This window comes from Eurosta solidaginis, unplaced genomic scaffold (genome assembly GCF_040869045.1).
Source record: "Eurosta solidaginis isolate ZX-2024a unplaced genomic scaffold, ASM4086904v1 ctg00001086.1, whole genome shotgun sequence".
Taxonomy (NCBI): domain Eukaryota; kingdom Metazoa; phylum Arthropoda; class Insecta; order Diptera; family Tephritidae; genus Eurosta; species Eurosta solidaginis.
The window spans coordinates 154,618-176,764 of NW_027136923.1; the positions used below are offsets into that span (position 1 = coordinate 154,618).

The 22,147-nt window shown below is 40.8% G+C and overlaps 1 pseudogene; it reads left to right on the plus strand.

The window, feature by feature from the left end:
- The first annotated feature begins 6,375 nt into the window (after positions 1-6,375).
- LOC137235807 (uridine-cytidine kinase-like 1 pseudogene) lies at positions 6,376-7,271 on the plus strand (annotated as a pseudogene).
- Positions 7,272-22,147: the final 14,876 nt, after the last annotated feature.

Here is a 22,147-nt window from a genome sequence, read left to right on the forward strand (position 1 = left end):
TCTTCAGAATTCAATTATGAAAATTTCTGTGTAAACATTGTTGCAATCGGTTGATTTTTCGAACCTGTAAGTGGTTTTGAATGAATTTAGTGCTTAATCCCCAATGTGGCGCGGTTGGCCTGAGGTTCTAGAAAAGTCGGAAGCGTACAAAGGAGCGAAAAAATCCCTCAGTGCTGCCATTAAGCAAAGCAAGCTTAGGTGCTGAAAATCGCTTTGCGAGGAAGTAAATCAAAACCCCTGGGGCAAGGATATAAGATAGTAATGAAGAAGTTCCTTCCGCCCAGCCAGCTGATGGACGAGAACCAAAGAACTAATATTGTGGATGACTTGTTTCCAAACCAACCACCCAGGAAGATGGGCCCATTACCCATGAAGACCGCAGCGTGGAACCATTTCAAGAAGAATAGCTTAAAACTGCCGTGCGCACTATGAAACCTAGAAAAGCACCTGGGTCCGACGGATTACCCGTGGAGGCAATTAGGCTAGCTGCAAATAACTGCCCAGAGCTTATGTTGCACATTTACAACAAATGTCTCGAATAAACAACTTTCCCCGCCATATTAGAGACAGCACGACTGGTTCTCATCCCAAAAGGGAAAGGAGATCCCAATTCTACATCATCCTACCGTCCGCTGTGCATGTTCGACACAGCAGGGAAATTGATGGAGAGTCTCCTTAAACAACGCCTCTTCAGAGGACGTTGGAGGACTGTCTCCCAGACAGCATGGTTTCCGGAGGGGCCACTCCACAATCGATGCCATAGCAGAATTATAGACGCAGTCAAGAAAGCCGGACAGCGGCCATAGAGCAAGGCCTATAGTATTGCTGGTTACGTTGGACGTCAAAAACGCTCTTAACTCAGCCAGGCAAAAATACCACGTGGAGCAGCCCAGGGTTCGGTACTAGGTCCCGATACCTGGCATATGACTTAAGACAGTCTTCTTCGATTGAACGTGCCAGAAAGCACCGTCGTCGTTGCTTTTTCAGACGACGTTGCAGCTGTGATAACAGCACCAAGCTGCGAGGTTGCACAGGTAAAACTAAACCAAGTCATGCGTAATATAAATACGTGGATGGCTGATCACGGTCTCCAGCTTGCAACAGCAAAACGGAGATCATCATCCTCACAAAGAGACGGATTCCCACTACCAGGAATATGACGGTTGGAGACCACCCAAGAGAAACACCCACTTCAACAAAATATCTGGGAGTGAGGTTAGACAGCAAAAGAACCTTTTCGGATCACATACGGGGAGCCTGCGAAAGAGCTGCGGGCACAATAGCGAATTTGAATATATTAATGGCAATCACATGTGGTCGAAAGCCATGCAAAAGGAAGCTGCTTTCATCAGCCTCGGATTCTATACTCTTATACGGTGGAGAAATCTGCGAGAACGCATCGAAATACCGAAAGGCCCGAATCGCCAACATCTCGCTCAAACGCACAGGGGCACTGCGAATAGCTTCGGCTTACTGCACGCTCTCGGCTGAAGCTGTCCTGCGGGAGCTGGAGCCATACCGATATGTTCTCGCTGAGGAAAGAAAAACAATACCACAACGGATTGCTGCTCTTGCAATGCAGGCGCGAGAAGAATCGATTCGACGCAAGAACAGTGGCGCAACAGTACCGTAGGAAAGTGGAGGTAGACTTCTACCAGTTTCTAACCGGACACGGTTCCTTCCGCAAATACCTTCACAGAATGGGAAAGGTTAACAACACGAGTTGCCTGTAGTGTGGGAAAATAGACAATGTACGCCACACCTTCTTCGAATGCGGGCATTTCTCCGATCAGTGCAGGATGATAGAAGATATACTTGGCGACCTATCAATAACAAGACCTACCGAAGAGACAGATGGCATACTGTCAGCACGCATGTGAGGAATATACTTACCAGTAAAGGAGAAGACGGATGGCTAGCCCGTTAGTATGAGAATAGCTATGGAGCTCACGTAGCGCGAACCCGTACCGTACCCAAAGTAATGGTAAACGCGGTCCCAGGTGCGGGGATTTGCGTGGGCCGTGGGAGGTTCGGTTTTCGTGGGAAGCCCTATAAAATCGTGCAATTGTAGTTACAGCTGAGAAATTTGATAGCTGATGGCCTACTAGTAGATTCTGGAAATGGAAGCACCTAGAAGATGCGAACGAGGAAATCAGAGAGTATAAAAGGCAACAACTGTCGAGGCGCAATAATTCAGTTTCATTTAAGCTATCAATCAGTTTGAGTTAAGCGAACTATCAGTAAGCGAAATATAAGTGTTATTGTGAAGTACGTTAATAAAGGCCATTTTGCATTATTGAAGGGTGGAGTTATTTATTCAACAGTTTAGTGATTCGAACGTTAGCAGAAGATTGCAAATAAGAGGATTTGCAAGTTGTTTGCGGGGGAATGTGGCACCCGGGTCGTGGGGCGCGATCGCATACAAATAAAGAAATAACAAGTAAGGAAGGTTAAGTTCGGGTGTAACCGAACATTACATACTCAGTTGAGAGCTATGGTGACAATATAAGGGGAAATAACCATGTAGGAAAATGAACCGGGGGAAACCCTGGAATGTGTTTGTATGACATGTGTAACAAATGAAAGGCATTAAAGAGTATTTTATGAGGGAGTGGGCCATAGTTCTATAGGTGGACGCCATTTAGGGATATCGCCATAAAGGTGGATCACGGTTGACTCTAGAATTTGTTTGTACAATATGGGTATCAAACGAAAGGTGTTAATGAGTATTTTAAAAGGGACTTATCCTTAGTTCCATAGGTGGACGCCGTTTCGAGATATCTCCATAAAGGTGGACCAGGGGTGACCCTAGAATTTGTTTGTACAATATGGGTATCAAACGAAAGGTGTTAATGAGTATTTTAAAAGGGAGTGATCCTTAGTTCCATAGGTGGACGCCGTTTCGAGATATCTCCATAAAGGTGGACCAGGGGTGACTCTAGAATGCGTTTGTACAATATGGGTATCAAACGAAAGGTGTTAATGAGTATTTTAAAAGGGAGTGATCCTTAGTTCCATAGGTGGACGCCGTTTCGAGATATCGCCATAAAGGTGGACCAGGTGTGACTCTAGATTGTGTTTTTACGATATCGGTATCAAACTAAAGGTATTAATGAGGGGTTTAAAAGGGAGTAGTGGTAGTTGTATTGGTGGTCGCCTTTTCGATATATTGCCATAAATGTGGACAAGGGGTGACTCTAGGCTTTATTTGTACGATATGGGTATCAAATTAAAGATGTTAATGAGTATTTTTAAAAGGGAGTGGGCCTTTGTTCTATAGGTGGTCGCCTTTTCGAGATATCGCCATAAAGGTGGACCAGGGGCGACTCTAGAATATGTTTGTACGATATGGGTATCAAATGAAAGGTGTTAATGAGTATTTTAAAAGGGCGTGGGCTTAGTTCTATAGGTGGACGCCTTTTCGAGATATAGCCATAAAGGTGGACCAGGGGTGACTCTAGAATTTGTTTGTACAATATGGGTATCAAACGAAAGGTGTTAATGAGTATTTTAAAAGGGAGTGATCCTTAGTTCCATATGTGAAAGCCGTTTGGAGATATCGCCATAAAGGTGGACCAGGAGTAACCCTAGAATTTGTTTGTACGATATTGGTATCAAATTAAAGGTATTAATGAGAGTTTTAAAAGGGAGTGGTGGTAGTTGTATATGTGAAGGCGTTTTCCAGATATCGACCAAAATGTGGACCAGGGTGACCCAGAACATCATCTGTTGGATACCGCTAATTTATTTATATATATAATACCTGCCAAAATTTCAAGGGTTTTTTATTTCGCCCTGCAGAACTTTTTCATTTTCTTCTACTTAATATGGTAGGTGTCACAACCACTTTACAAAGTTTTTTCTAAAGTTATATTTCGCGTCAATAAACCAATCCAATTACCATGTTTCATCCCTTTTTTCGTATTTGGTATAGAATTACGGCATTTTTTTCATTTTTCGTAATTTGCAATATCAAAAAAGTGGGCGTGGTCATAGTCGGATTTCGTTCATTTTTTATACCAATATAAAGTGCGTTCAGGTAAGTACGTGAACTAAGTTCGGTAAAGATATGTCGATTTTTGCTCTAGTTATCGTGTTAAAAGCCATGCGGAAGGACAGACGGACGACTGTGTATAAAAACTGGGCGTGGCTTCAACCGATTTCGCCCATTTTCACAGAAAACAGTTAACGCCATAAAATCTATGCCACTACCAAATTTCAAAAGGATTGGTAAATTTTTGTTCGACTTATGGCATTAAAAGTATCCTAGACAAATTAAATGAAAAAGGGCGGAGCCACGCCCATTTTGAAATTTTCTTTTATTTTTGTATTTTGTTGCACCATGTCATTACTAGAGTTGAATGTTGACATAATTTACTTATATACTGTAAAGATATTAAATTTTTTGTTAAAATTTTACTATACAATTTTTTTTTTTTTTAAGTGGGCGTGGTCCTTCTCCGATTTTGCTAATTTTTATTAAGCGTACATATAGTAATAGGAGTAACGTTCCTGCCAAATTTCATCATGATATCTTCAACGAATGCCAAATTACAGCATGCATAAATTTTAAATTACCTTCTTTTAAAAGTGGGCGATGCCACGCCCATTGTCCAAAATTTTACTAGTTTTCTATTCTGCGTCACAAGTTCAACTCACTTACCATATTTCATCGCTTTATCTGTCTTTGGTAATGAATTATTGCACTTTTTCGGTTTTTAGAAATTTTCGATATCGAAAAAGTGGGCGTGGTTATAGTCCGACATCGTTCATTTTAAACAGCGATCAGAGATTAGTGCTCAGGAACCTACATACCAAATTTCATCAAGATACCTCAAAATTTACTCAAGTTATCATGTTAACGGACGGACGGACGGACATGGCTCAATCAAATTTTTTTTCGACCCTGATGATTTTGATATATGGAAGTCTATATCTATCTCGATTCCTTTATACCTGTACAACCAACCGTTATCTAATCAAACCTAAAAAGAAGAATTAGTACCGAGTAATTACAATTTCGTTATAAAATATAAATTTATTTATAATATATAAAAAGAAATTAGCGACGAGCTACAATCTCTGTTTACAATCGTGAAAACACTCAAAAACTTCCTGTTCGTCAGGAAAGTTAATTACTTCACAATATAATAGCGATTCCGATTTAATTGCAAATATAAATTAAGTGACAATGGCAAGGTGTGAAATTATACAAGATTGATGCACATGGCAATTCGCACTTTAAAAAATAACTCCGCGGGCGGCCAGGAATGTGTGTGCCGAGTGTATGGGAACACGCTCCGCTGCCTTACCACATTGAAGGCCCACCTCAATCTCCGCATGGGTTTCGCACCCTATAAGTGCAGCTGCGGGAAGCGATACCCCTCGGCTTCCTCGCTGGGGTTGCATCGCCAGCGAAAGCATAGCTCGCATTAAGCGGGAATACGTCGGTCTCTGCCTTTTCAGTGTGTAAATATATTTTTTTTAACAAATAAATTGTAATTAAAAATGTGCGTTTCTCTTTTGTAAAATATATTTTTTTTGGACGGTGAATGGACGTTTTTATTCTTTTTTTTTGTCTTTTATTTTGTCCTTCCTCCCCTTTTTTCTCCTTTGGTTGTTTGTTTTTTTTTTTGTGTCCCGAACCATAGTTGTTGGTAGGGTTTGTCGGGCACCTACCTAGCTCGCGTATGACTTGTCGTGCTTGGCGGATATCATGGATCCGAATTGTGGTCCCATGGTATCGCCTATAATATGTTCATCGCTTAAGAAACAAAAAGGGGGAATATCATACGAGTGGCAACCTTGCTTTTACTCATTCAGAAATGTCATTCATTCTTGGAAGTGAGTATAGGACTTTTTGAATGAATTTTCATTACGAAGAAAAAACGTGTGCTGGGTAAGTGTGCCGGTATCGTTCCTTTTTTATAATTCTGTAAAAATTGTTCAATTGGTTTTTTCTTTTGTTTCATTTCAGATGATTATTAAACAAGGCGTTTTCTACCGAGATCACTCTGGATTTCCGAGCATGGAGCATTTTAGAAATGCATGCCGGACGATAAAAAATTACTCGCGGTTGCCGAAGAAATTCCAGCTACGTGAACCCAGGGACACTGGTCAAGCTGGTGGTTATTTTACGCGTACCAATATCGTGCACGGTCAAGAGGCACAAGCCGCAAACTCTGGGGACGTTACCCACTTCGTCGCGGTATGGGGGAAAATTCTCTGCAGGCAAATGAGCGTATGCCTTTTCATGGTAGTCCCTCTATTAATGCTATCGTACAGCAGGGCTTCGATAAGCGGCCCGCTAAAAAAAATTCCTCTATAGAAATGTCGGTATCTACATCCACGCAGGGAAAACAAGTTAAAACAAAACTGAAGGAGGGCTGTGTGGTGGAGGTGCCCATCTACAATTTTGTAACACATTCACGTGAATCAAAGACTAAGACCATGTATGGTGCAAATGTTATAATATTCGAGAGTATATTAGCATTTCACGATTTAGAAGTACTTAAACTGTTAGATATGAAAGTGTTTGTAGATACCGATGCAGACATACGTTTGGCCAGACGTCTGATGACAGATATTTCACAGCGCGGACGTGATCTCAGCGGCATACGTAAGCAGTATTTGACTATGGTGAAACCATCCTATGCCAAATATATTGCACCATCTATGGCGCATGCCGATATTATAGTGCTCCGTGGTGGTGAAAACAGAGTAGCTATACATCTCATAGTACAACACGTACATACACACCTGCAGTTACGCGGTTTCAAATTACGTGAAACATTAGTGAATTCTTATAAAGACCAACCAATGCCAGAGTCGCTAAATCTACTGCTACCTACACCAAAAATTAAAGGTTTACATACATTTATTCGTTGCCATAGTACTTCACGAGATGAGTTCATATTCTATTCGAAACGTCTTATACGTTTGGTTATTGAATATGCATTGAGTTTGCTCCCACTTAAAACCACAACAGTGGAAACACCACAAGGCGTACTCCATGAAGGCAAACATATGTGGCGTCACCAAGCCATTTGTGATGTATGCAAAGATGTACGCATAGGAAAGATACTCATAGAAACTAATCAAAAGATAAAAAAGACTATAAAGTCCTATTGATGGATGCTACTGTTGCCACGGGTGCAGCTGCTATAATGGCATTATGTGTGCCACTCGATCATGATGCACCCGAGGAGAATATCATATTAGCATCATTGTCGATGGCTACATATGGTCAATTTATTGCATTGCTCGCATGAACTGGATGAAGACTTTGGCAGTGGTGGTTCAGCTGTCGCAGCTTTGACCAATACCTTTTATTTTTTCGCAAGGGTGGCCTATTGCAATGACAGCACTACCAATGGTAATATTGAGCAGGGCAATACTGCTGGCATTATTTTTCGTTTAGCGCAATTTCTGATCCCTTATAGTCATATTTATATTCTCCTTGCTGGCTGGCACAACGTACGAGCTATGTAAATGCGTTATATCTCGTGTTGGTAGCCTGGTATCGTCGGATATTGGCACGTTTATTAATCCTTATTATGATAACTAAATCGGAGGAAGGAAAATTTACATGGAGGTAATAGTGACGACCCTTTCTCGTATTAGCCTCTTATATTTACTCCATATTTCTCGTGTTTTTAACTTATAGTCGTCGTCGTGTGAAAATAAAAGAATCAAAAGGCATACGAGCCAGTGGTGTTTACCTTTTTACGCAACCATGCAAAAATGCCACTGCCAGCGACATTCCTGCCCTCGGATGCGTTCAATGACTCTGGAGGGAGTCTCAGTCTCCTGCCAACGATGGTTGTTACAGTAATCATTGTATCTACGATGGACTCACGGCACCACCCCCGCATACTAGATTGGTACAGCAAATCGGCAGTTGGGTCAACTAAAGGTATGTACTAATTCGTTGAATTTATTGTAATCTTACAAATTATATGTTGCATAAAATCTATGTAGGGAAATACATACACCGTACGTCAGCAAGAGATAGCCATTGAGATAGATGCAGCCCCGATGATGGAAGCCAGTCCCCTGCCGCTTCGGACGAATTGTCGCGGAAGGATTGTTCCGAACGAGGTGAAGAGGTGAGCTAATATGCACATTTGCTGTTGTAATTCATATGCTTATTAGTCGGCAGTAAGTGCTTAGGGTGTATGATAGTACATTTAGAACGGTTATGCAGTTCAAAAGGGCTCAACACGATTCTCCCCCTTTGATTTATTCGCTTCACATTTCACAATCTTTGGGTAGCCCGATATGTCTGTACCCATACATGGAAGACATCAGTGGGACACGCAACAAAACACTGTAAGTAAATCCGACATTAAGGTCAGTCAAAGAAGTCGAAGGACCACGGAGGTGTTTTTCAAACCATATGGTATGCCAAAAGATTTTAACATCCATAAGAAGGGGTTGCACCTAGTCCCTAATAAATACCAACTGCGATAAACAAGTAAATTACCCTTAATCTCGGTCCAACCATATTCCCACAATTGGTTAGTCTCCAAAATGTTATAGTCGAATTTCACTGTCACTTGTACTTCTTTCACTTGGTATCTGTAGGGATCCCACGCATTTCCTGAGCAATACCTTAGAGAGACACTCACCTACTATTTGGGATATACTTTTTGAATTTCTGCATCAGAGCAGTGTTCGATCTTTCATATCCTCCAATACGTTGCATAAGGTTATTGCTTTATAGAGTTATACTCTTTGTCGGCATCTTAAACAAGCTTTATGTTGCCTCGTTGTCGTATTTGTTGTTATCTGGTAGCTCTATGCAGTAACTTGTGTCACGGACGTGCATAAAAAATACAAACTATTTATAAAAAACGCACTAAATATTGGACTTGTTAATTTGAAATCAATTTTATAATAAAAATTGCTTTGAATTGAAATTAGTAAAAACAACTGAAATGACGGAAATGGGTTTATTTATTTGGCTTTTTTTGTGCTTGTTTGGATTTTTGTTGTCATAAAATGTTAGATTGGAACCAATGGGTGGTCCATTCTATTGTTTCTTCAAATCTGATATCGGTGTGTGTGGGGGGGGGCGTGTAATTGCTGATTCAATGGTATTATATGGCAGATAGCAGATCTGCGTTAGGATTCCGTTGGCCTCGTTCGGGGTGAACGGGAGCTGGGTTAAGCGGGTTGTTGGCCTCGTTCAGGGTGAACGAGAGCTGGGTTAAGCGGGTTGTTGGCCTCGTTCGGGGTGAACGAGGGCTGGGTTAAGCGGGTTGTTGGCCTCGTTCAGGGTGAACGAGAGCTGGGTTAAGCGGGTTGTTATAACGGTTGGGAGTTATGAGTCTCCCTCACCCTCACTGGAGGGTGGTAGTAGGACCAATTTCGTGATTGGTCTTGTGGTTTGTCCCCTTGCCGTATCCAGTTCGACGACTCGAACTCGGTTATCGGGGCCATAGTGAAGGTTGGCTTTCCGACCCAATCTCCATTCGTTAGGTGGCAGGTTATCCTCCTTAATGACGACCAGTTCCCCCTGTTTGATGTTTGATTGTGGATGCTTACACTTAACGCGCTTCTGCAACTCGGTGAGATACTCAGTCTTCCACCGTTTGCAGAAGGTTTGATGCAGCGCTTTAAGTTTCTCCCATCGATTGACGAGTAAAGCGCGATTCTCGCTGACGTCGATCTCGGGTGGCGCTAATAGGTGCGCTCCAACGAGGAAATGTCCTGGAGTAAGTGGCTCCAAGTTAGACGGCTCGTTGGAGGAGGGGCTTAACGGCCGAGAATTGAGACAGGACTCGATTCGACAAAGTAGGATGCTGAATTCTACAAGGGTAAATTTGTGATCCAACGCGATCTTCTTGAAGTGGTTGAAAAAGCCATGTCAGGTTTTGGTGACTGTACTTGCATAGAGTTTGGTTGCGAGCGTCCGCCAGGAAAGCTTTGAGTTCTGAGTTCCCTTGGCGTTGGTTATCGTAACGAAATGATATCGTTTCGTTGGTTAAGCATGCCTGGAATTTATGATAAATCTTTGAAATAGTATATTACATTATGTAATGCTTAACACACGCAAGCGCATCACTAACTCAATTTTGATAAATGTAAATTATAGACAAAATTTTTACACATTTGAATTTAATAAGACTAAATTATATACATAATATTATTATCATTAGTTATTACAAGGGCATGAGTTACGTAAATGGTATAAGTACCAAGTAATAAATGTCTGTTGTGATCGTTAGGTTTTTTTTTAGAATTATCTAGTATGTCTTTAACAACTTTACTGACTATTTGTTAATTGAATCACACAACACTAGGCATGGCAGTTACGCACGTACGCACATAAATGTAGGATTTTGAGTGTGGTTATATATTAAGCTGTATTTTTTTTTATTCCTACAAATCTTTTGGTGAGCGTTAAATCTAGGCATATATTTATTTCTCACTCTATTATCTTCAATATATACCCCAACCCATTTACATAAATACATTTCTATACATACACAAATTAACATAATTGTTATAACATGCATACGAATAAAGATGTTATGAATTAAACTAAATTTACCAAAATAAATATAAAGTTAAATTAAAATTAAATGCAAATAAATTAAACTAAAATAAAACAAAATAAACTTAAATATAAAAACTGATTTGGTTAAAGAAATTGATATCAAAAATTCGAGCAAGCCTGCAAACTTGTTAATGGTTACGAAATCTCAAATACATATTAGTTTTAATTACATTATTACTCCCTACTATTCCGTATTTTTCATACCTACGTTTTTTTTATTTATTCTTAAAGACTCCTAAATTAAACAAAAAATTAATTCTTGCATTAATATATATGCTAATTATAACATATCTTAGATTAATTATTCAAAACCAGACGGTAAACTTTAAAACGAAATAATCAAATGTAATGAAAATATTGATGATAAGTTTTGATGAAAATATTGATGTTGACTTAGATGAAGAAGTAAAAATTTAACAATTGTTTTTGTAATGCTCATGTTTTGTGTGTATTATGAGCGAAAAGGGAATGTCAAAGGAAATTAGAAGAACCCAGATTTGAAATTAAAATTTGAAAATCCAGAAATTTAGTGTTTTCTTAATACGCCTTTTATTCAAGAGAATTAACGGCTTAAAAGCACTGGTTTTTAATAATTTTTGAAAGCAGGAAAGGTAAACGCTTGCGCTTACACTACAATATTTATTTACTTTCGCTTCATGATACACACATATGCGCATACAACAGTGTAGCATGCTTTTATAAGGAAATGAATTATAAATAAATAAGTTCGTAAAATGGGAATGTTGGCGTCCAATTTCGTTTAGAAGGCACGTAGGTAAATCAGGTAAGGGGCCATCGAGAATTAGGTGCGTCGATGGCCATGGTTTTTGAGGGTGGGAAAAGCACCGGGCGTCGCAACACCACCCGCGGCGCCCCCTATATATATTCGGGTCTCTTTGTTCATTTTCCTTTTTGTTTTCTTTTAGTTTTCAGCAGTTTTTTTTGATTTTGATTTCCGAGTTAGTAACCGGTCGTTTCCGGTTCGGTTAGTTTTTATTGAACAGTTTTTTTTAAATTTACGGTTTTTTTTGAAATTTAAAACTTTTGAGTGTTAGCGGTCTGTCCGTGGCATACGGTTCGACCAGATGTCGTTTCATTTTGAAGTTATAAGCATTTTGAGTTGGTCTCTGCGATTCTGTCGGTTTTTTTTTTAATTTGAAAGCTTTTAGTTTTGATAGGCATGATATGACTTTTTTTCTGATTATGGCGCAGGAACAGTAAGGTTGGCAAGGAACCGCCCCAGCAGACAATGACTAGCCACTGTGCACCACCACATCATGCCGACCGCCTTCCTTACTGCTTCCATCGAAAATGCGTTTCCATAACAGATGGCGCCCAACGTGGCACCTGAGGCGCTGGTCGCGAGGGTCAGTCGAGTCAACCTGTGAAGTTGACCATCCCACCAGTCCGAGTGAGCAGCCACAGGAGGGATCAAGTTGTCCGGGCTGGTCATCGGGGGCAGTGGCCGACGGAGCTACGAGACTTAACGTCAGTCTCCGACTTTTTTTTATTCAACCGAGGAGGCAGTGCTGCACGCACTTAATTTCTTTTAGTAATTGGGATTTTAGTTTGCCGGATGTGGTCCGTAGTCGCTTTGGAAATATTTTGTCCGCTAAATTGGGTTTTTTTTGTCTAATTTTTATAGTTTTTTTTTGTTGTTCTTTAGCCGAATTTGTTTTGTTAGTGTGAGTGCGTGGGTGTATGTGGTGAAAGAACCCCAGCTCAGCCCACGTCCCAGGTGGTAGTTTAGAATACCACCTGGACTGTGACAGGGTGAGCCGGGATTCAGAGTGACACTCCTTCCTGTCCCACCAGACTGGGGAGCGGCTACGAAACCGCTCCACCCATCGCGGCGGAGGCAGGAGGGGTGTCCAGAGAGAATGGACGGGGGGCCTCAATACCCCCAAACAGTCCCAGGGGCGAGCCCCTGGAGACTGCCCCTGAGTTTTGGCTGGGCGTATTGAGACCAGCCCGTGTGTGCCTGGAGCGGACCCTAGTGGCCCCAACCAGTCTCGGAGGGGGGCCTTAAGACCCCCTCGCATTGCGGTTGGGAGCACTAGGGACATGTATGAATGTATCTGTGTGATTTGTTTTTTTTCTGCAGCCCGAGTGCCTTCGGGAAAGGGATGTCAGCGTTCCCATTGAGTACTTAAGATACACATAACCGATAATTATATTTCTTTTTTTCAGCTGACTTTTTTACTTTTTTTTCTACAGCAGTTATTTTCGCGATTTTTTTTTGCTCGCAAACTTTTTTTGTATAACCATTTTTTGTATACCCTTCAACGTTTAGGGTATAGGGTGAAAGGGGGTGGATTTTAATTTATTTTTTCCTAATCCCTAACTGCCCTACGTTGCAAAACTTTTGTTATCTACTACTTGAACAACTTTTTTCTCTGACTATGTCGCGCGAGCAGTCGTACGGCCAACCGGGCCGGAATACTCCGTTTGGAAGTGCGGGGAGTTTCCGGGGAAGCCAGCACCGGTGCAGTAATAATAGGGGGCTTTCCCCAAGGCCAGGCGTCCCTTGGTGGTGAACACCCCAGTTGGGGGGCAATACGGAGATCCCGCGGACCTGAGTGACCCTCGCGATAAAATGAACAGACCTGTAAGCACCAGTAACCTTAATGCGCCCCTATTAAACGCGCATGATATCTCGGGCTAATGACCAATGTGTCGACCTACGCACCGGATGGAGCTGGTGCCTTACCATTACACCAACGAGTTGGAAAGTTTAGAGAAGCTGCAGGTGACCGGGCGAATACCCCAGGAATGCAGAACGAAGCTACTCGTAGAGACTTGTGGGTGGAAGTGCTACACCGACTGCTCCAGGATTCGCAGGATGAAATGCGGAGGGAGATGGGGTAACAACTAGAAACAATATGGACCAGCTCAATGCCGCTCTCGAATCTGCGCAGCAGTCAATGGATCAGAACCGGAACGCGAATAGGATCGACCGTAACTTCCAACAGTAATACCACTAATGTACCCTGCTCCGAGCAGCATAGTAGTGAAACCGCAGGAGTGGAAAATCTCGTTCGACGGCACTGGAAGCGTGGCAGATTTTCTTTTTAAGCTGAACACCTTGTGTGAGCGCACACAATGCACGGACGAACAAATAATGGCTAGTTTCCACCTATTTCTTTCTGGGCGGGCCGAAGAATGGTACTGGCTTTCACGAAACAAAACCCAAACGCGACATATGCCTTTTTGTGCTACTCATTAAAAAGAGAGTTCGGTACTTTGAAAACTGACCACGAGATCATGATGGAGATCTCCATGCGGAAGCAGAAAGCAAGCGAGTGCTATGACGTGTTCCACACGGACATAATTTCCTTGAACGCGCGCTTAAGAGAACCCATGTCGGAGGCTCTACTGATTGACATAATAAAAAGAAACGTCAACAGTAGCCTTAAGCTGATGCTTTTCAACGCAGATGTAAAGAACCGTCATGATCTACGCTATGTAGCACGCAGAGGTGAACAAGTGCTGAAAGAAAGCAAGCTGTTGGGAGCCACTTACCCAGGACGGCATGTAAACGAAGCACGAGTGACTACCCCGGACATGAGTATGGAAGGCGAGGATTGTGAAGTGGATCCGCAGATAGAGGCGCTGGAGTATCGACGCAGCAGGAGACCGGACTATTCGGGAATCCAATTCTGGAATTGCCAGGCAATGGGCCACTCTTATATATACTGTGAGGAACACATCAGGAATTCTTTTTGTTTTAAATGTGGTCATATGGGAGTATTAACTCCAAAATGCCCTAGGGACCATCGCAGGCAGGGAAACCATAAATAGCAAACATTTCCCTCTTTCGCCACCGAGGCAAGCCGAAGCTTTCAGCGAACTAGACAGATTACTCCAACTAGGAGTTATAGAAGAATCAAACTCTCCGTGGTGTAGTCCTGTGGTACTGGTTCGGAAACCAGGCAAAGTTAGGCTGTGCATAGATTCCAGGAAGGTCAATGAGGTGACTAAGAAGGACTCATACCCCCTGCCTCATATCAACGGCTTATTGAGCAGACTGAAAAATACGCATTTTATTAGTGGCATTGATCTGAAGGACGCGTTCTTCCAGATCAAATTGACAGAGTCCTCCAAGGGAAAAATAGCATTCGCAGTTCCGGGGAGGCCTCTGTACCACTTCCACCATTTGGTCTATGCAATGGACCGCAGACTATGAGTAGGCTGATGGACAAGGCAATCCCTTCGCGTCTGCGAGAGAACGTCTTTGTCTACCGGGACGACCTGATGGTATGCAGCACTAATTTTGAAGACCACCTGAAATTGCTAGCGGAAGTGGCCAAATATTTGAGAGACACAGGGCTGACAATAAACGTGAAGAAAAGTAAATTTTGTCAGAAGGAAATACGCTACTTAGGGTATTTGATAGGCAGCGGGTGTTTAAAAGTGGATCCGGGAAAAATAGAAGCAACGCAAAACTTCCCGATCCCTAAATCCCCTCGGCAAGTGCGTAGGTTTGTGGGCATGGCGAATTGGTACAGGGCGCTTATTACCAATTTTGCTGACTTGGCAGGTCCCTTGACCGACTGTCTCCGTAAGTCATCAGGCCCGTTCAAGCTTACCTCTGAAGCTATAGAGGCCTTCGAAAAACTAAAAGTAGCTTTGAGTTCCGCTCCTGTCTTCGCCCAACCTGATTTTTCACGAGAATTCGTAATCCAATGCGACGCGTCCAAAATAGGTGTTGGCGGAGTGTTGTTCCAGGTCCATGACGAGGGCGCTGAGGATCCAATCGCGTATGTGTCGAAAAAGCTGAATAATGCTCAACGCAATTACACGATAACCGAGCTGGAATGTCTCGCCACCATAATCAGCGTGAAGCATTTCCGACCCTATGTTGAGGGATTACCGTTCCGTATTATCACGGACCACTCCAGTCTCAAGTGGTTAATGATTTCCATACGGCGATTCAGTGCTCTCCATACTTTGCATTATATGGCCAAAATATGGTTCAACATGCCTCAACGTACAAAATTTTAGAGAAACTCGGCAGCCTTCGGGAAGACCAGGTTACGATAGTAAGCAGAACTGACAAGTTGACTAATATTCGTGAGCAAATCCGTAGAAATTTAGATCAGGCCAAGGATAGGGGAGTAACCACCTATAACAAGCGCTCTAGGCAAGTCAACTATAAGGCAGGTCAGGAAGTTTTTCGGAAAAACTTTGCCTTAAGTAACTTCAAACAGGGCATTAACGCCAAATTCCTGCCAAAATACCTGAAGTGTCGCGTGCTTCGAAAAATAGGCAATGCACTGTATGATCTCGAAGACCTAAACGGGAAATTGACAGGTCGCTTCCACGCTTCGGATATTCATACGCAATGAGCCAGAAAGAACGTTTCTTTGCCAAATTACAATTTGATTTTTTTTATATCTACCTACCAATCGGACTTTTTTTTTGGGCGTTTTGGCGATCGGGGACATCTCGCCCAGTAATCTCCCCGAGCACTGACCTCATAGTATGTTCACACGCGTACTCACCGAGGACCGTGAACACCCTGGCAGTCCACGCTTAGGTTAGACTAGCCTTTCGGAGTTTGGACGAGTTCTCCTTTACCAAAATATCTACCCAAATATTTTTTTTTGGCCTTCTGTGGGGGCGATAACCACTAGCCTTTCGGAGTTTGGAAGAGTTCTCCATATCAAAATGTCTACACCTTTTTTTTGTTTTGCCTTTCTGTGGGGGCGATAACCACTAGGAATCATCTTTCGGAGTTTTGACGAGTTCTCCATAACAAATGTCTAACTGCCGCAAAGCCTTAAATTAGGAAACAGAATTAATTCCCGATTTGACTTAACTTTTTTTTCAGGGACCTATGTTGCCCGGCTAGCTCCGTAGTACGACTTTGAGACTCTTATCTCAGGGGTTAGTCGTGCCCCACGTTGATTGGCATCGGAGGTTCCTGGCAGTGGCCTCCCACGGATGATCCGGTTTCCTGTTCGCTTCATCGTCAGGTCTTCAAAGCGAAGCAGGTTTGTTACGGTCTGCTGTTATGGTCTACGGTTACGATCCACTTGGGAGCGTTTTCGTGCGAACACACCTAGTGACTAGTGATGGGACCAAAAAGTTGCGATGCAATAATATCGAAACAAAAAAGAGAAGACCGGCGATCACTAACGAAAAATTACCACGAGTTTCCGGCCGGGGAAAAAAGCAAGAATTGGCTTTTTTTTTTTTGCGCAGTTAATCGGAAATTTTTATAAAACCAAAAAGGTTTATCGTAAAACTAGTCCTTTAAGGCGTTATACCAACGAGAAGATTTGTAATTTGCTTCAGCCAAAATTTTGGCGGCCCTGCGATTATACAAAAGGATCGTATAACATCTATTGACACAACTTCAACAGCAAAGGCGTCAAGCTCAGATACTGCTTCATTAACACTATTGCTTACATCAACTGCACAACCCCAACTATATTCAACTCATATTTTGAGTGGTAATAAACCTTACAACGGTTGAGTTGTGTTGACACGTAAAGAATATCCAGTTGAAGTAGTAGGTCGGAGTTTCACAGTCACACCTAGTAAGGGAAGTTCTAGTGATTCCGATTCAGATTCGGACGGCACTAAACTAAATGTCGATGAGAACCCTTGGTATCCGAAGATAAACCCCTTGCTCACGTTTACGAAGTACACTACCACCTTTGGAAACGCGTCCGACACCACCTCCGCCTCCAGGGCCAGCAGTACGCTGCAGCGTAATACAACGAACGAATCAATGTTCGTTTTGAAATCCTTCGAAGAGTTAAATTGGCCAAACTCAGAAACTGGTGACTTTTCCAAGGAAGACTGCGAGATTTTCGTAAAATCCTTTTTTCCAAGCATTAGATTTTCGGTAATGGCTTCGACATGGTTTGAAGATTTTCCTTTTCCGAAATTAAGTGAAGTTTTTCTTTGAACACTGTCGAACTTCCAACGAAAATAAATAAGGGGAGATAATAACCGGAAGCTTTGGTATTAGTTTTCATTGTTATTTTCGTACCCACGGCTGTAAACAATTCAACTTTCTTTCTATTCAATTTAATGAATTTTTGACAAATCTTTGAAATAGTATATTACATTATGTAATGCTTAACACACGCAAGCGCATCACTAACTCAATTTTGATAAATGCAAATTATAGAAAAAAATTTTACACATTTGAATTTAATAAGACTAAATTATATACATAATATTATTATCATTAGTTATTACAAGGGCATAAGTTACGTAAATGGTATAAGTACTAAGTAATAAATGTCTGTTGTGATCGTTAGGTTTTTTTTAGAATTATCTAGTATGTCTTTAACAACTTTACTGACTATTTGTTAATTGAATAACACAACATTAGACGTGGCAGTTACACACGTACGCACATAAATGTAGGATTTTGAGTCTGGTTATATATTAAGCTGTATTTTTTTTATTACTACAAACCTTTGGTGAGAGTTAAATCTAGGCATATATTTATTTCTCACTCTATTATCTTCAATATATACCCCAACCCATTTACATAAATATATTTCTATACATACACAAATTAACATAATTGTTATAACATGCATACGAATAAAGATGTTATGAATTAAACTAAATTTACCAAAATAAATATAAAATAAAATTAAAACTAAATGCAAATAAATTAAACTAAAATAAAACAAAATAAACTTAAATATAAAAACTGATTTTGATTAAAGAAATTGATATCAAAAATTCGAGCAAGCCTGCAAACTTGTAAATGGTTACGAAATCTCAAATACATATTAGTTTTAATTACATTATTACTACCTACTATTCCGTATTTTTCATACCTACGTTTTTTTATTTATTCTTAAAGACTCCTAAATTAAACAAAAAATTAATTCTTGCATAAATATAAGCTAATTATAACATATCTTAGATTAATTATTCAAAACCAGACGGTAAACTTTAAAACGAAATAATCAAATGTAATGAAAACATTGATGATAAGTTTTGATGAAAATATTGATGTTGACTTAGATGAAGAAGTAAAAATTTAACAATTGTTTTTGTAATGCTCATGTTTTGTGTGTATTATGAGCGAAAAGAGAATGTCAAAGGAAATTAGAAGAACCCAGATTTGAAATTAAAATTTGAAAATCCAGAAATTTAGTGTTTTCTTAATACGCCTTTTATTTAAGAGAATTAACGGCTTAAAAGCATTGGTTTTTGATAATTTTTGAAAGCAGGAAAGGTAAACGCTTGCGCTTACACTACAATATTTATTTACTTTCGCTTCATGATACACACATATGCGCATACAACAGTGTAGCATACTTTTATAAGGAAATGAATTATAAATAAATAAGTTCGTAAAATGGGAATGTTGGCGTCCACTTTCATTTAAAAGGCACGTAGGTAAATCAGGTAAGGGGCCATCGAGAAATAGGTGCGTCGATGGCCATGGTTTTTGAAGGTGGGAAAAGCACCGGGCGTCGCAAAACCACCCGCGGCGCCCCCTATATATATTCGGCCCTCTTTGTTCATTCTCCTTTTTGTTTTCTTTTAATTTTCAGCAGTTTTTTTTGATTTTGATTTCCGAGTTAGTAACCGGTCGTTTCCGGTTCGGTTAGTTTTTTTTGAACAGTTTTTTTTTTAAATTTACTGTTTTTTTGGAAATTTAAAATTTTTTAGTGTTAACGGTCTGTCCGTGGCATCCGGTTCGACCGGATGTCGTTTCATTTTGAAGTTATAAGCGTTTTGAGTTGGCTTCTGCGCTTCTGTCGGTTTTTTTTGAATTTGACAGCTTTTACAGGCATGATATGACATTTTTTTCTGATTATGGCGCAGGAACAGTAAGGTTGGCAAGGACCCGCCCCAGCCGACAATAACTAGCTACTGTGCACCACCACATCATGCCGACCGCCTTCCTTACTGCTTCCAATAAAGATGCGTTTCCATAACAGGGTGGTTTCAAACCAGGGCACACTACTGTTGTGAAGCGTCGGAAAAATACTGATTATGCAAAGCAAATCCATCCAGCGCAAGCTCTACGAAGTAGTTCATTCGCCAAACAACAGAGTGTGAAGGAACGGCCAGGTTAATGAGTAGTAAGATGAAACACAGGTACGACCAGGAAAATAATTCGGAAGGTTTCCGGAAGGGAGATATGGTACTGCTATACAACACTCACCGGCGGAAAGGTGTTCCATCCAAAATTCGGTGCAGTTGGGAAGGCCCGTACAAAGTTGTGAAGAAGATCAGTGATACCATCTACCGCATACAAACCATTGGGAAACCACGGAGTAGAAGAGTGGTACATTTGGAGATGCTAGCGGTGTTTAGATGGGCAGATTTGTCTGTTCGGGACGATCAGACTTAAGTGGAGGGCAGTGTGACGAATATGAGTGACACTAAGTGATACACAAATCCCTAGTCTGATGCTAAGTAAATGAAGACACAACAACAATAAAGCAGACAGTCACTTGTATGTACATAAACGAATCAATCATTATGTCTACACGCAGCTGAGAAGCAACGCACTACCACATGCATATATCTGAGATACTCTTGAAAGTATGCAATGAGAGAAGCCAAAAAATTGTGCAATTGTAGTTACAGCTGAGAAATTTGATAGCTGATGGCCAACTAGTAGATTCTGGAAATGGAAGCGTCTAGAAGATGCGAACGAGGAAATCAGAGAGTATAAAAGGCAACAGCAGTCGAGGCCCAAAAATTCAGTTTCATTTAGGCTATCAATCAGTTTGAGTTAAGCAAACTATCAGTAAGCGAAATATAAGTGTTATTGTGAAGTACGTTAATAAAGCCCATTTTGCGTTATTGAAGAGTGGAGTTATTTATTCAACAGTTTAGTGATTCGAACGATAGCAGAAGATTGCAAATAAGAGGATTTGCAAGTAAATTCGTTGCAATACTGTTTGGCTAAAAATACACGTGTACTATGCATTTAAGCAAAAAAATTGTTCAAATATATATGAAAAAAAAAAAAAAAAAAAACACTTGAAATAGGTATTAGTACTGATCGCTGCTGGTACTTTCATGAAACTAATGTTTTTATTTATCTAAGCACAGTAGATAACTCGCAGCGATGTCATTGGTTTCTTCCTTTTGTTGACTTTCCTATCTCAATCCCTAAGCCCTCAATTGTATATCGGATTTTATCCCTATCCTCAACGTCTAGGATTTTAGTATTTTCCATGTCTGCTGTTTTTTCGCTGTAATAATATGCTGCCCTAACGCTGTATTGCTGTTTCTCCTTTGAATGACTGCTTCACGTTCTGATAAGCGAACTCCTCTTTTAGAGGTCCCTATATAAATTTTGTTCCAGTACCGACGGTATTTTCTCATTTTTATACTCAGTTGAACAGAGTTCACAGGGTATAATAACTTTGATTGCATAAAGGTTGGTTGTACAGGTATAAAGGAATTGAGATAGATATAGACTTCCATATATCAAAATCATCAGTATCGATGGAACATGGTAATTGGATTGGTTTATTGACGCAAAATATAACTTTAGAAAAAAACTTTGTAAAATGGGTGTGACACCTACCATATTAAGTAGAAGAAAATGAAAAAGTTCTGCAGGGCGCAATCAAAAGCCCTTGGAAGCTTTGCAGGAATACTGTTTGTGGTATTACATATATAAATAAATTAACGGTACTCGACAGATGATGTTCTGGGTCACCCTGGTCCACATTTTGGCCGATATCTCGAAACGCCTTCACATATACAACTACCACCACTCCCTTTTAAAACCCTCATTAATAACTTTAATTTGATACTAATATCGTACAAATACATTATAGTCACCCCTGGTCAACCTTTATGGCGATATCTCGAAAAGGTGTCCACCTATAGAACTAAGGCCCACTCCCTTTTAAAATACTCATTATCACCTTTCGTCTGATACCAATATTGTACAAACGAATTCTAGAGTCACTCCTGGTCCACCTGTATAGCGATATCACGAAAAGGCGCCCACCCATAGAACTAAGGCCCGCTCCTTTTTAAAATACTCATTAACACCATTCGTTTGATACCCATATTGTACAGATGCATTCTTGAGTCACCCCTGGTCCACCTTTATGGCGATATATAGAAAAGGCGTCCACCTATAGAACTAAGGCCCACTTCCTTTTAAAATACTCATTAACACCTTTCATTTGATACCCATATAGTACAAACAAATTCTAGAGTCACCCCTGGTACACCTTTATGGCGCTATCTCGAAAAGGCGTCCACCTATAGAGCTAAGCCCACGCTCTTTTAAAACACTCATTAATACCTTTCATTTGATACCCATATCGTACAAAAAATTCTAGAATCAACTTTGGCCCACCTTTATAGTGATATCTCGAAAAGGCGTCCACCTAGAGAACTAAGCCCATGCCCTTTTAAAATACTCATTAACACCTTTCATTTGATACCATATCGTACAAACAAATTCTAGAGTCACCCCTGGTCCACCTTTATGGTGATATCTCGAAAAGGCGTCCACCTATAGAACTAAGTCCCACTCCCTTTTAAAATACTCATTAACAGCTGGTCCATCTTTTTGGCGATATCCCTAAATGGCGTCCACCTATAGAACTATGGCCC